The following is a 16,058-nucleotide window of genomic DNA, read 5'->3' on the forward strand; positions in this document are numbered from 1 at the left end:
ATAGGCACAAATGTTCTTTTCCCTTCATCAGGTCTGTTCTCTTAATTTATTAAGTTTGTAATTTATTTGTTTTAAAATTGCATAGGTTTTTTTGCACTGATTTTGTTACAGAATACAATTTTATTATTTGGAATATAATTCATCTTTAATAGTTTGCAATACATGCTGCTGAGCGCTAAGCAGTTCTGAAAGCAACCAATTACCTGTTACGGCACAGCGTCACACAACTCATCAGATCATTGACAATCAAAAATAATAGCAGCATTGACAATGCTTTATGCCTACATGTACAACAATCACTACACAATTCCTACCAGGCCACAAAAGAGATGGGCCACATAGAGCACACTACAACACTACACACTATTCTGGCTCACTATCAAAATGGTCTTTCAAAGCCTTCCTGAACTGTATAGCTCCATGCTGAGCTCTAATAGCCCTTGTATCTGGCTGTTCAAACTCATCAGACAGCTGCTCCACCTCCACCCCAGCAGAAACTTTCCCCCCTTGGCTACATATATTATGCAGGCTACAGCAGGAAGGTATAACCATTGGGATGTTTTTCTCACCGAGATCCAACCTTGTGAGTAACCACCACCAACATCCCTTCAAACAACCAAAAACATATTCAACTGTCAATCTGCTCCCGCTGAGCTGGTAGTTGAATAGCTCCTTGGGGGTGGTGAGGTAACAGGTGTTTGGCTTCATGAGCAAGGGGTAGGCTGGGCCCCCCAGAATCACTACTGGCATTTCAACATTACCAATGGTAATCTCCCAGTCAGGAAACAAAGTCTCTGTCTGTAGCTTTCTGAACTCTCCTGTGAGCATCACGCACCTCCCTGACCAGTCCACAGGCGTCGGTTAAGCATCCCCAGTGATCCACCAATGCCTGCATAATCACAGACAAATAGTAATTTCTGTTGATGTATACAGTGGCTAGGTGATCTGGTGCCAAAATAGGGAGATGAATTGTGTCTATTGCTCCACTGTAGTTTAGGAATCCCACTGCAGCAAACCCATTTACTATGTCCTGCAAATTGCCCAGAGTAACAGACCTGCCTAGGAGGAGTTGGTCAATGGCTCTGCACTCTTGCATCACAGCAACCCCCACGGTGGATTTCCTGACTCCAGATTGCTACCGGTAGGTCAGGAAACAATCTGGCATTGCAAGTTTCCACAGTGTGATCGCCAGTCTCTACCCCACTATCAGTGCAGCTCTCATTTTGGTGTTCCTGCGCTGGAGGGCTGGGACAAGTTCGGCGTAGACCCAGCTGTGTGGTCTCATGCAGCTGAAAGTTTTGCAGCCATTGCTTGCAACCCGCATTACGATGTGATCCCACCAGTCAGTGCTCCTTTCTCAGGCCCAAAAGGGGCTCTCCACCATCTGCAGATGATCCATGAATGTCACCAACAACCTTGAATTGGTTCTCCTTATGTCCCACAGCAATCTGTCTTCCAAAGAATTGTCATGTTCCTCACACACCTTCTTTTGCCAGTCAGAAGAGTATCTAAGGGTTTTCCCCTGCCTCTGCAGTCCTGGTGCTTTTACTCCACTGCACAGGGGTACAGTAGGGTTTAGGGGAGGCCCTCTACTTGGAGCTCAGAGGATGAATGGTGGCAGGCTAGGTGAAGAATGAAGGCTCTCCTAGTTCTGATTCTCCTCTGCCTTGTATCTTTGCACCTGTGCAGAGTGAGTATAAAATGCCACCAGATCTGAATTCTATTCTTACATACATAGTAGCATTTTACACTCATTTTGCAGCGGAGAACCAGCCCTCAGCTGGAACCTCGCCTCCTTCCCACAACTCCAGAGAGGACATGTATTAGAGTCTCAGAGCCAGTCTGCAAACTCCACCACCTCAGGCCGCAGGATTTTTTCTCCCTCTTTCCCCTGTGCATCCCCCAAGTAAGGGCTTCTCTACACTTCATGCTCGTTGCAGGCCAACTTGAGATGCTGAGCATCAACATGTCATGCATTCACACACTAACGTAGTTGCTGCAAATCAACTGGCTTCTGAGTATGTGCTATTAAACTCACTTTGGAAGTGTGTTTACTCAGGTGCAGGATGATTTCACTCACCGCAAAGTAGATGTAGATGCACCATATCCTGTTGCCGATGCATCACATCTTCTGAGTCCTCCCAATGATATCCCACACTGCTTTGCAGGTTACCTTGCTTGCCTGTTTGTGTACCTGTGTGCCTTCTACTGCTCCATGTAATATTGCTGTTCAAATTATCGCTCACCACCTGGTACCATCCTTTGCAATACCAGTGCATGAGTAGTTCACATACCAGTATGTCATATTCCAGATTCCCAGTCATTGTTTTGCTGATCCATGGTCCTTATAATGAGGTTCTGGACTTAACAGATAGAACCCTGCAAATCCACAGATATGCGCGAACCATGTTTGTGGATCACAGATCGGATGCAGATACAAATTTCGTATCCATGCAGGACTCTATTTATAGACCACATGGAAGAGGAGCTTTATTCTGCCTATCTTGCCAGCACTATGTAGGAATTCTTGGAGTTATACAAGGGGTTTCACAGGAAATGCTCAGAATGGGGCACAACCATGATAGGATACCAGTGCTGCAGTAAAGCAAAGGTGCTCCAGTTGGAATACAGTCATGCCAAGCATAACTTGACTATACGGAGAGGTACAACCATCTGCTCTCGTTACAAGGAGGTTGACTGGATCTTAGCTAGGCGTCTAAGCCGTGCACCAGAGAACACTGTTGACAGCACAACTGATTCAGGAGCATCGAATGCTAGCAACAATGGTGAACAGGATGACTGATTCTGGAGCACCAGATGCTGGTAACACTGGAAAACCTTATGTCATGGACAGCAAAGCCCAGCAACCTCTGAATATCATTATGTTGGTCTAACTCTTATCTAGCACATGGGTTTGTAAATCCCAATCCCCCCTGCTCATAGTATAGGCTTTGCCAGAATTACTTGAACTCTCCCTATATGACTTCTTATAGTAATATGAAAAAGCCAAAACACCACATTATGCTCCACACATTTGACTCACCCACCTTCTCCTAAATTGCTGATTAAAATGGCTAATAAAAGAAAGGGGCTGTTTTCAGCTGTGACACCTATATACAGCCATGTTAAAGCGCTGCCGCGGCAGGATTTTAATGTTGCTAGTGAAGACATACCCTAAGTGCCACGGCGTGTCTGCATAACTTCTCAGAGACTGTTCTCTGGCTGATCACAGTGCTAGGCAAGAGTATCCACCATCTGCTACCATCCTTGTGCAAGGCTCTCCCCCTTGCTCTCCCAACAGTTGTGTGAAATTTAGCAAGCAGTTCTGACACAAGGAATATGTTCTATATCAGCATCCAGACTCCACAGCAGGACCCTCCATTGACCGGTCAGTCTTCCAAATGCACATTCCATAGTCTGTCTGCAATGATTCAGAGTATAATTAAACAGTTCCTTTCTCCTACCTAATTGTCTAAGGAAAGGTTTCATAAGCCAGGGGAGCACAGGGCAAGTTGCTTCTCCTAGAATGCTGAGGAGGGATTGCAAGGCCATTAATGTCCTTATAGACCATGGGTACAAAAATTCTACTTGTTGCTGGATGGAAAAATCCAGACATCTGAAAGATCCTGGAATCATGGACTTTCCCAGAATACTCCACATAAATATTAGGGAACATTCCTCAGAGAATTACGGAGAAAGATGCCTTTCGGTCTGAGTCCTGAAGTGGGGTGGGGGCAAAGAACAGACACCTGGGTTCCAACAATGGCCCCAGTACAATGAGGGAAACCCAGATGGGCAAAGCCATTAATAACCACCTGCACATTGCATAGTCTGATGACCCAGAAGGAAAGCACCGTCTTGATAGTGGTGCACATCTCCATTACAGCAGCACCAACAGTTGACCTACGAACAGCAAACTGGTTAGCAGCTGAGTGGTGGCAATCCAGGATGGTGAGCTTCCAAATGGTGATAGTCGTATGTTTCTCTACGCTCAGGGGAGCTCACATGGGTGGTTGGTGGTTCACTGGTACAGATCCTGGGTCAGCACTCCACAGAGCTCAAAGAAAGTGGCTTCTGACATCCTGAAGTTCTGCCACTGGTAACCCCAGATCTGCAGCACTCATTGGGGGAGCCCAAAAGCAGCACTACTCTATGTGAAGCTGTTCCATGAAGAGATGTAGGAGAAGTGACTGATTTCTTTCAGCCTTTTCATCCTCCTCTGCTGTTCTTTCTGGTCTAGTTCTGTAGCCATTGCGCTTTACATACCTTAACAACAGTCGGTTTATATTCATGATTGTGAGGACTGCAGTGATCCATGCTTCCCCCATGCTGCCTGTAGGCGCTGGCTCATAGAAAGAATAGTGAGTTTGGCACCAAACCTCTAATTCCATTGCCTTGGGGTAGGAATCCTACAATGCTCAGGTAAAAATTCCCACAATTCGTATTCAACTGTGGATGAGCAATACACTCCGAGATGTCTGAGCAGAACACTGTACACTCAGTGCAAAACAGCTCTATGCTGTGTGGCCACTAATACAGGGCAACACTTAATCACCAGAAAACCTTTTTGTGTGTACAAACTGATTGCACTACTGTTGTTGTGGATCAATTAACACACCTATATGAAAGTGGCACCCATTTAAAAGTGTAGACATGCCCTAAGCTAACTACTGAGGCTGGATGCTGGGTTGAGGATTTGCCTCATATGATAATTCGCAGTGACTTGTGTTATATCTGATTACCAATTGTTAGTATCAACTTAGTTCTCTATTTTCTCAGCCAAAGCCACTTTGCGCTGGATAGACAAAAGAATAACTCTCTCAAAATGTTTTTTCTACTAGTAGGTTTTTGAATGTAGTATTTTACAAATGTTAAATATAGTTTTGCATTTCCCATAAATTCTTAATAACTGATGCTTTTTTTATTTAATGCCTGTAATGTTTCTAGACAGTCTTTTCCTCAAATGGAAAGCCTTCGCTAAGTGCCAAATTCTTCCCTTGGATGCACGCACATGTAACTCCTATTGAAGTCAATGAGAGCAGGACACATGGACCTTGAGGCAAAATGTGGGTCACACTCTGGCAAGTCAAGGCATTACAGTGGAACCCTCTTCTAATACAAATTCACTTTTCCTCAAAAAAGTTTCATTGTAAGGCAAGGATCAGTCTAACCAGAATTGCAGCTGGCACATAACAGTGCAGGCCACTTTAATTCCACTTAAGCATAAAAATCCAGTTCTGCTCTATCAGAATTTACTGTAAGTAGGTTCAACTGTATCACCTAAAAACATCTGCTCTTTGCTCCCCGAGACCTCAGCCCTTTATTTCCTATCACAGCCACTCCAGTTCCATCTCCACAGTAACCTCCCACCCTCCTCGGTATGTTGTTAATATCGCAGACATCACAGAACTCCATTAGAGCATGAAACCTACAAGTAGTCAAGTAAATGGCTTTTTGTTTTGTTATACAGTGCAGTTTTTCAAAGATTACTTTCAAAGTTGCTTTTTACTCTAGAAGCTTGAGACAGAAAGCAAACTTATAAACTTTGAAAAGCCATGGAGTATTACAAAATAATACAACTGACCAATGCATCACGTTAGGGCAAGAGCCAGTGAACTCTAACATGAGGCACTGGTCAGATGTGTGCTATTTTGTAATGCTACAGGGCTTTTCAAAGTTCACAGGATTGCTTTATATGCACAGGTGTGCGTAAATACAAGAAGGGCCAAATTTGAAAAATATGGGTGCCTGAAGATAGACATCTAAATCCTACATTTGGACACCTAAACATCACTTTAAGGCACCTGAAGGTGTATGTTGACAACATGATAGGTAACATCATCAAATCCTAATGTAGACAAGGCGAGCTGTAGTTTCAACTCAATTAAGGTGATGAAGGTGAACTTTAGGCTTCTCCTAACTAAACTGAAGAAGAACATAACTTCCATCTATGCTATGAAAAAGGTCAAGGTTAACTATACATTAGCTAATCTCAGCACTTTTACTAGTGTAGGTAAATCCAGAATTACACTGGCTTAACTAGATTGACTTAACATCATGCCTTTAGTTAATTTCATGCAAATTCTGTATTTAGAGAAGCCCTGAGGGTACCTGTATACAGCAATTAAACACCCACTACTGTCCCATGTCAGCTGACTTGGGCTTGCCCTGTGGGGCTGTAAAATTTGTGGTGCATATGTTTTGTCTTGGGCTGGAATCTGGGCTCTGGGACCTTCCCCCTCACAGGGTCCCAGAGCCTGGGCTCCAGCCCATGGCCAACCAAATACACTGCAGTTTTACAGCCCCACCGCCTGACCCAATAGACATGGGCCAACCGTGGCTGTTAATTGCTGTGTACGCATACCCTGAAGGTATGGCTTCACTACTCGCGGGATCAGTGGGCAGTGATCAATCCAGCGGGGATCAATTTATCACATCTAGTCTAGACGCAATAAATTGACCCCCGAGTGCTCTCCCGTCGACTCCTGTACTCCAGCTCCGCGAGAGACGCAGGCAGAGTCAACGGGGGAGCAGCAGCAGTCGACTCCCCGTGGTGAAGACACCACAGTAAGTCAATCTAAGTACGTCAACTTCAGCTACGTTATTCACATAGCTGAAGTTGAATAACTTAGATCGATCCCCCCCAGCGTAGACCAGGGCTTAGTTTCCTAACGGGGTTCTCTCCCTGGACCATGCGCAGCGGCTCAGTCCCTCTTATTCCCTTTAGGCTAGCTGAAGTGTTGGAGAGAAAAATTTATTAATGTTTGTGAAGTGTTCAGATACTATAGTGATAGGGGCTCATGTAAGCAGATTTACATTTCTGTGCTTTCTATCTGTTTGTCTATCTCCTTTTCTGCCTGCTGGAAGGAGAACAAGTTCTCTCTCTCATTTCCCTTTTCTTTTGCAGCATTCACTGTGCCCACAAGGATAGAAATTTCCAGTTTTGAAATAAGTTAGAATTCTGCAGAAACTGAAGGCCTTAGCAGCCCATTTACCAAAGAAAGTTTTCTGCTGATTAATGGTGAACAGATAAGTGGATTTATCAAACTAGGACACAGGAAACTTGCTTCGGAATAATCTGGCTCTAAACCAAGAGCATCCATTTAAGTAAGAGCCTGAATTTATTTTTTATTGTCAGTTTACAAGAGCTCATGTTAGTCCTGATTCTCAATTACTCCATTCCTGAATCTGGGGCACAATGGAGAAAGGGGAACCTTTGTGCTCCCTATATTCTGGGCCCATGCAGAGGTAAATTAGAGTAGCCTCAGGGCTGCTCTTATGCTGAGCTGCTCAGAACAGACTTCTGGGAAGCAGAGACTATCCATAGCACAATGTGCTCTAGTGCTGGGAGCAGAGGCAATGTAGAGCCTTTATGCCAGCTGCTCACCAGCAAGGAAGCCAGAATGGTGTAAACAGACCTTAGTGTAAGTGAGAATCAGGCCTGCTGTCCGTGCTAGGTAACCTTTTTCTAAAGCCAAAATATTAACCATTCTTCCACTCTGATCCTCTCAAGTGCTGTCCTAATACAATAAACTTTGAAGGGCATTAAAGATGTGTCCGTATTTTTAGATGGGAGATATGTACCCAGCAAGAATCATATTATTATTAAGTACGTCACTGCACTATATCCTTAAATAGCATATAAATGCAACAGTAAGTATCACTGCTATACAAACTGCTCACTCAACATTCTCATTACACAAACCACACCAGTAACCTCACACTACCTATATATTTTCATGGAATGCAACAAATTTATGTTGCCCTGAAGGTACCTATTTTGTATTGCAGATTACTGTTGTGTGAATAAATCAAGCGCTGAGCTATAAATTACAGAACCACAGAGCAAAAGCAGTTTAATTCCAGTACTTAAGGGTAACCTGCAAAGAAAAGCAATTAAATTCATGTGCTTTTTTTTTTGCTTTTTAACATGTATAAAGAAGGGCTGATAGGCGCTTTGGAGGGGTGGGGCACGGGGAGAGAAAAGGATTTTTTGATTTTTAAACATTAGAAATTGTACCTCCTTTACCCTTTGAAGATGATGAATAATTGGTGGTTTTGACACCACAGAAAACAAGGAAGTGAAACCAAGTGGAAAGAGACAGTAGCTTTTAATCCAATTATTTAGAACTTCGACAGCTATTTATCTTGGACAATGAAATACACTAGTCAATTCTACATCCTGCTTTTTCTACACTAAAATTGTGCATAAGACAGGAGAATGTTTAAATTCATACTCAACACTGTTTTCGTTGACTAGCATTTTTTTAAAAGGCAGGAAAATACTTCTGGTTAAGAGAAAAGAATTAATGGGGTTTTTTGTGTCCTCTTCCTCCCCCGCCCCCCACGTACCCAGTCTCCGCAGAGCGGGGGCAGAGGAGCAGGGCTCAGGAGTTAGATCAGACTGCTTGGTCTGAACGAGCCTTCAGAGTGGTGAGTGCCTCTCCACTTAAAGAGACAGCACATGGTCTCTCATATACTTCCCCAGCAGCCAGTGCACACACACGGAGACTCCATCTCTGTCTCTCACCCACTCACACTTTGTCTTTCACACTCACCTCCCAACGCATACTTATGTTATTGTTGTTGTTGTTACTTCTTGGTACTTCCTGCAATGCACATATATTCTCTGTAATTTTATTCTTTCAAAGTGCTGTTATTTTAGTTTTTTGACTGGTCTATGCATTTCATAATTTTATTTCTCTCTTATGCTTAAATTTAAATTCTTTCAGTACTGAGTTCTAAAATGCCTAACTTGTCCTGGCTGGAGTAATTATCCCTATGGTAACTTTTTTAAAATATATATTATATCTACGTTTTTTGTTTCTACTGGTGGTGAACAGCCACACATTACCTCGATATTGGTGCATAAAACAAAATTCTTTCCGTACATGGATGGAAAAAATTAGAGGGAACATTGACCCAAAAGGGGGGCTGGCAAGGCTACTGTAAGGGAAGTTGTGAGATCACCTTTTTCCTTGCCTTCAGAGCTGGCCTGCTCTGCAGCAGTGCAGAAGTAAGGGTAGCATAGGCCTTGTCTACACTGGCAAGTTTCTGCGCAGTAAAGCGGCTTCCTGCAGTGTAACTCCCGAGGTGCACACACTGCCACGCCACTTAGTGCGCAGACACTGTGCAGTTGCAGTGCTATAAAAAAACCACCCCGACGAGAGGCGTACGGCTTTCTACGCTGAGGCTACAGCGCTGCAGTGCCAATGTAGACACCCAGGTAGATTACAGCGCTGTGACTGGCCTCCGGCAGGTGTCCCACAATACCTGTTCTCACCTCTCTGGTCATCGGTTTCAAAACTATTGCCCTGCCCTCCGGTGACCAACTGTCAGCCCCACCCTGTAAATTCCTTGCAAATTTTGAAAGTCCCCTTCCTATTTGCTCGGTGACGCGTGCAGTGGTCTCAGCGCATCTTTCCAGGTGGCCAAGCCTGCTGTACGCACCGGGTGATCACCCGCTTGGAGCAATGCCGAGCTGCTGGACCTCATCAGCACTTGGGGAGAGGAGGCTGTCCAGTCCCAGCTGCGCTCCAGCCATAGGAATTATGATACCTAAGGACAGATTTCACGATGCATGACAGAAAGGGGCTATGACCGGGACACACTGCAGCGCAGGGTCAAAGTGAAGTTGCTGTGGAACACCTACCACAGGGCACGGGAGGAAAACCGCCGCTCCAGTGCTGTACCCATGTGCTGTCGGTTCTACAAAGAGCTGGATGCAATACTCGGTTGCGACCCCACCTCCACTGTGAAGGCCACTGTGGTGACGCACATGCCAGTTGAGAGTGGACTGAGCCAAGAGGAGAAAATCTTGGACGAGGATGTGGAGGGGGACCCAGAGGCAGAGGACAACTCAGAGGTTACAGATGCATGCAACCAGGTGCTCTTCTCTATCCTGGAGGAGCCTAGCCAGTCACAGTTATCAGAACCTGACGAAGGGCAAACAGGAGAGGAGGCCCCTGGTAAGTGGCTTTGATTTTGGGAATCGCTGAAGTGAGTTGTTGGGGGCAGGAGGGTTGCAGAAAGCAGGCTTGTGTCTGTATAATGCGCGTACCACCACATGCCTCATCTGAGCAGTGGAAAAGAGTGTTGATTGACCTCCTCGCTTCATGGGAATCTGCCTCAAAAGATCTCCACAAAACTGTCGTGGAGATTCTGGGCAATCCGCTGCTGCAGGTTCTTTGGCAGAGCTGCTTTGTTTCTTGCCCCATCAAGGGTAACTTTGCCATCACTGTGGGGGGGGACCATTGCTGCACACAGGCAAGCCACATAAGGGCCGGGGCAGAAGCTGCAGTCTTGGAGAAGACCCTCGCTTGCGTCCCTGTTCAACCTCAGCAGTGAGGTATCTTCCATAATGAACAAAGCCTGTGGAAAATGTGGGGACAGTAATGATTATAAGCCCTCACCCACCCCCAGGGCTGGCTCTCCTTAAGAGCCACATTCCCAGTGTACAGTACGGTCCTGAAACACTGATTTCCCTTGCCCCTGCGGTTACTCACCATTTTGGGGGTCCTCTGGCTCATGTGTGCTTGCCTGGGGTCAGCCAGTTAGTGACAGGCATTTGAATAGTGGCTGTGTTTTAAATCACCGAATCAGTGATCTGTGTGTTGCAAACAATACTGCTTCTGTAAAATGTTGCATTTTGGCTTCACTGATAGGGAGGCTGGGCTCCCAAGGTCCTCTTTGTTATGGCCGGCTGAACCGCTATGCAGAATTAGAAACCAGCCACAAAAAACTAAAGAGGACTTTCTGTGTGATGTCATGATGCTTTCCACGACAGAAAAACAAGAACTGAAGGAATGGCAAGACAGCAAGAAGGGGGACTGAAAGAAGAACGTAGCACGTCAGAATGAAGCCACGGAGCGGCTCTTAAAAGTTATGGAGCACCAAGTGGACACACTCCAAGCGCTACTACTACAAATTGAGCAGCTCCTTCCCTGCAGCCGCTGTCACAAAACTCTTTCCCATGCGCCCCCCAGACACCACCAACACATTCTTATCAACCTGCTGGCTCCAGTCTTTACCTGCTACATTCCACTCCTGACCCACCACAGTCCAGAACTGCAGACTCTCAGGACCCACTGCACTCAATACCCATCCCTCTGCAGTTTAGCCCTGCTGAAGTACAGTACCCGCTGCATTGTACTCCAGAGGACAAGGCTGCATAGGATACCTGGACATACACAAATCTTTAGCCTTCCCAGAACCTCACCTCCTCCTGGGACCCTCCCTTCCCCTATCCCCCACGGTGCTGATGTGTTTTTTCGTTTGTCTCTCTCCTCCGGTTGTTGTTTTTTAATAAAAAAATTGTGTTGGTTTGAAAGCCGTCTTTATTCCATTACTTGAAAGCAAACAGAGCCCTGCAAAGCAACAGGCAATTTTCTTAAACCTTCATAGTGCATCACCTGCACCAATCACAATCACCTCCTAGCATTACAAGCACTGCACTCCCAAGCACAGCAACAAATATTAGTGGATTTCAGCTTCCAATTGCTGCCTCAAAGCATCCCTGATCCTTATGGACCTGCACTGCACCCCGCTAATAGCCCCGGTCTCTGGCTGTTCAAATTCAGCCTTCAGGTGCTGAGCCGCAGCTGTCCAGCCCTGAGTGAAGTTTTCATCCTTCCCTTCACAAATATTATGAAGCGTACAGCATGCAGCTATAAGCATAGGAATACTGTCACCAGTCAGGTCCAGTCTCCCACATAGGCAGCACCAGCAGTCCTTTAAATGGCCAATAGCACACAACAGTCATTCTCTACTTGCTTAGCCTGCTGATGAACAGCTCTTTGCTGCTGTCAAGGTGCCCCGTGTATGGCTTCATAAGCCACAGCATTAAGGGGTAGGTGGGGTCTCCCAGTATCACAATGGGCATTCTGACTTCCCCTGCGGTGATATTCTGGTCCGGGAAAAAAGTCCCTGCTTGCAGCTTCCTGAATAGGCCAGTGTTCCGAAAGATGCACGTGTCATGCACCTTTCCAGACCAGCCTGCGTTAATGTCCGTGAAATGCCCATGGTGATCCACAAGCACCTGGAGAAACATAGAGAAATACCCCTTCCAATTAATGTACTCGTGGGCTAGTTGGTCTGGTGCCAGAATTGGAATATGCATGCCATCTATTGCCCCTCTGCAGTTAGGGAAGCCCATTTGTGCAAAGCCATCCACAATGTCACGCATGTTGTCCAGAGTCACGGTCTTTTGGAGCAGGATGCGATTAATGGCCCTGCATACTTCCGTCAACACGCGTCCAATGGTTGATTTTCCCACTCCGAGCTGGTTAGTGACCAATCGGCAGCAGTCTGAAGTAGCCAGCTTCCATAGTGCAATCGCCATGCTTTTCTCCAATGACAGGACAGCTTTCATGCTCTTGTTCTTGCGCCGCAGGGCTGGGGCGAGCTCATCACACAGTCCCATGGATGTGGCTTTCCTCATATGAAAGTTCTGCAGTCACTGCTCGTCATCCCAGACATGCATGACGATGTGATCCCACCACTCAGTGCTTGTTTCCCCGAGCCCAAAAGCCGCGTTCCACTGTGGTCAGCATCTCCGTGAATGCCACAAGCAATCTCGTGTCGTAGCTACTACGCGTGGCGAGATCAACGTCGCACTCCTCTTGCCTTTGCAGTCTAAGGAATAACTCCACTGCCACTCTTGATATGTTAGTAAGAGCGAGCAGCATATTGGTCAACAGTGCAGGATCCATTCCCGCAGACACAGTACACAAACCAGTTGAAAGATGGTGCCAAATGCAGACAGAAGCACAGGGATTGCTGGGATGTGAAGCAATGCATCACAGGGCACTGGGTCAGGACCCAGGATGCCCTGCAGCCCCCTCCACCTTCACGCAACTCTTAGTGGCTGAACAAGGAAAGATGCTCTGTGGGACAGCTGCCCAGCGTGCACCACTTCAAATACCGCTGCAAGTGCCGGAAGTGTAAACACGCTATTGTGCAGGCAGCCGACAGTGTGAACACATAACAGCGGTTTCCCTTCAGCACTCTCTGAGCAGTGTACTGCCGGTGCTGTAACTCTGCCAGTGTAAATATACCCATAGTATAGTTACTTAACTCTATAGGAATCTGCACTGATGCCGCAAAAACTATGCCTAGTACCAAGAGCAGGGTGGGGGATCATCACAGTCTGAAATATTTTCAAAGAGGGGCCCAGCAATAAAAGTTTGAGAACCCCTACTTTAAAGAATGTGAAAACTTTTGAGGGAGCTCTTGTTAAAATTTTGACACCTGAGCACTGCAAAAAAGGTAAAAAGTGCTATTTTGACTTTTCTAATGCATCATAAAGAAGCAAAAAATAAAAAAGGCACAGCCCTAATTTTTGTACTCTCCTTGGAATAACCTTATAGTACAAATAAGAAATCTAATACAAATTGATCAACCTGTAGAAGTTTTCCAGGTTGATATACATACACATCTTTGGTTACTATTTGCATTCAGTTTGGCTACAATGCAACTGTCTGTCATTATAGAAACAATCCCAATGCTAAGGTCTTGAATGTTCAGCCAACTAAACTGTCTTTGCCTAATGGCTGTGTAACTATGTGAAGAGACAAATATTTTTATGCATTACAAACTTGACATAAGGAGTGTGGTGGGGGAGATGGGAGAGACAGAGTATGAAGAAATTAAGGTTTCATTTTACAATTTGGCTACCAAATTTCAGGTTGATATAAGCAGTCCAGTCCCCATTAAAGTCAATGGAAATATTCTCTGTGACTTCAGAGTAACAGCCGTGTTAGTCTGTATCCGCAAAAAGAAAAGGAGTACTTGTGGCACCTTAGAGACTAACCAATTTATTTCAGCATGAGCTTTCGTGAGCTACAGCTCACTTCGGATGAAGTGAGCTGTAGCTCACGAAAGCTCATGCTGAAATAAATTGGTTAGTCTCTAAGGTGCCACAAGTACTCCTTTTCTTTCTGTGACTTCAGTGGGTTTTGGTTCAGGCCTATAATCAGGTAAACTCCCACTGATTTCACTGAAAATTTTGCCTGAATAAAGACTGCAGGATTGGGCTCATAATTTTAAATAACTGTAATCTGAATATTGACTGTCAAAACCAAAATACATCATTCAAATCATACTCTGCAGAGCCACTAAATAACAGCACACGAATAGAAACTTTTAGATTTTTTTCAGTGACAAAAAGGTAGCTGGCTTTGCAGAATACTTAAGAAACAGTCCATCAAAAGATTACCTGTAAACTACTAAAACAACAAGGATTCCGGTGGCACCTTGAAGACTAACAGGTTTATCTGGGCATAAGCTTTCGTGGGTAAAAAACCCACCTCTTCAGATGCATGCTGTAAACTACTGTTCATTTTAAAATGCATTTGGTGTTAACTATATTTTAGTAAGGGGGGAAAAAACCACACCTTCTTTTGATAACAAGGGGCACTCAATTAAAAAAACATCACTTCTCTTTGAGGTGTTTTTAAATTAACACCTAGGATTATTGTATCAGACTAAGGGGGTGGGGGAATTTCTCTTCAGATTTCTCTGCTGACTGCATTTTACAGCACTGTGCCTATAATCAGTTTGTTATACAGGGTTTTCCCCATCTTCGTGGGTTTTTCCAAACAAGAACAAGAGACAGAGAGAAGAAAAACTTATTTTACACACAGACACACACATATATATATATTCAGGTCCTCTCAGTTTATAAATCAGACTTGAAATTTGGCAAACAAATTTGCACGGTGGATAGATAGAGAGATAGAGAGATCAGCGAGGCTGCCACATGGATCGGCTGGTAGGAGAGGAAATATCTGCACGAACGAAAGTGCACTAAGTGGTTTTATTCCTTGCGATTGCACTGAATCTTTTCACAAAAACAGGCGGGCTGTGCCTTGGTATTTCCTGCTCCCAGAAATCAGAGGAAGAGGGGCAACGCCTCCGGAGCTCCTATTACAGACCCAGAGTCGATCTTTTCGGCAGGCATTAAGAGAATTTGGAAGGAAGCCGCCCCCCACCCTTCCACAGCTCCGAATGCCGCGCTCGCAATCCCACTCCGCCTCCCTGCAATCGGTTCGCGGCCCCCGTTCACACCGCTCCCAGGAGAACCGAATTCATGCCGGGACGGAAGGGGGCCAGCGCGGGGAAGCAGGCGACACGCACACAGGGCGCCACGGAGGGGGCCGGGCAGCGCTGGGGGACACACCACCCGCCGCCTCGTCGCCCCGTCATGTGCCTTCCCTCTCCGCTCCCATCGCCAGCTCGGCGCAGCGCCTCTCCCCTTCGCCTCCGAAACGCGCTCCCCGGGGCAGCCTGCCTGGGGCGCGCGCGCCTCCAGCTCCCTGCGCCGCAGGGCGGGCTGCCTCGCAAGGGCGCTGGGGAGCCCAGCCGCGTTCACACCGGCCCCGCCCGGCGCCCAGCCAAGCAGAGCGCGACAGGAAGAGCCGCCTCGCTGCCCGCGGCTTCCCCGGGGGCGCAGCTCCCTCCACCGGACCCCGCGGCCCCGGCCTCTCTCTCGCTCCCCGGGGGCCAGCCCCAAGCGCTACCCCTTTTCCCCGCCAACGCTGGCGCGTTACTCACTGTGCCCGTCCGGCTGCGGCACTCCGGCCCCGCTCGCTGCCCCAGGCTGCGGAGCACACAAGCGTGGGCGGGGGTTAGCTGGGGAACGCCGCCCGCCGCATGCTGGGGGTAGGCTGCGAGGGCGCTGCTGGCTGGCCCGGGCTGAGCTGCGTCTAAGTGCCCTGAAAGCGGGAGACGGCGTCCAGGAGCCCGGGGCGGGCTCCGCCTCCTGCCAGATGCTGCGGCGACTGCTGCTTTCTCGGAGCGCGTCTCTGGTTAGGGGAAACGGAGACGCCCCCCGCCCCCGCTGAACTGGCCGGACACCCGCCGGAGCCCGACGCAGCCGGTCCCTGGAGCCCGCCTAGGGGCCGCGCTACAGGGGTCTCCGCGTGGCTTTCCAGGGCTTTGAGCAGAAACAACTTTCGGCTGAGCACCCTGCGCTGCAGAGGTCAATCGCTTTGCCATAAGGCAGCCAGCGGATGTTGCGTAAATGAGGCCCCGACTCGAGGCTAAACTGACAGAGAGAG

At 46.9% G+C, this 16,058-nt stretch overlaps 1 protein-coding gene across 6 annotated transcripts in view; it reads right to left on the reverse strand.

Annotated features, from left to right (window-relative positions):
- The window catches only part of ST3GAL6 (ST3 beta-galactoside alpha-2,3-sialyltransferase 6), a 97,957-nt gene extending 81,928 nt beyond the window's left edge, over positions 1-16,029 (reverse strand). For 3 of the 6 annotated variants that reach the window (XM_037908470.2, XM_037908453.2, XM_037908482.2), the window contains exon 1: positions 15,553-16,029. The gene's annotated coding sequence lies outside the window, so the exon portion shown is untranslated. The remainder of the gene's footprint in view (positions 1-15,552) is intronic. The other 3 variants (XM_037908460.2, XM_037908474.1, XM_037908487.1) reach the window with 3 other exon arrangements.
- Between the last annotated feature and the right edge of the window lie 29 nt (positions 16,030-16,058).

This window comes from Chelonia mydas, chromosome 1, assembly GCF_015237465.2.
Source record: "Chelonia mydas isolate rCheMyd1 chromosome 1, rCheMyd1.pri.v2, whole genome shotgun sequence".
Lineage (NCBI taxonomy): Eukaryota > Metazoa > Chordata > Testudines > Cheloniidae > Chelonia > Chelonia mydas.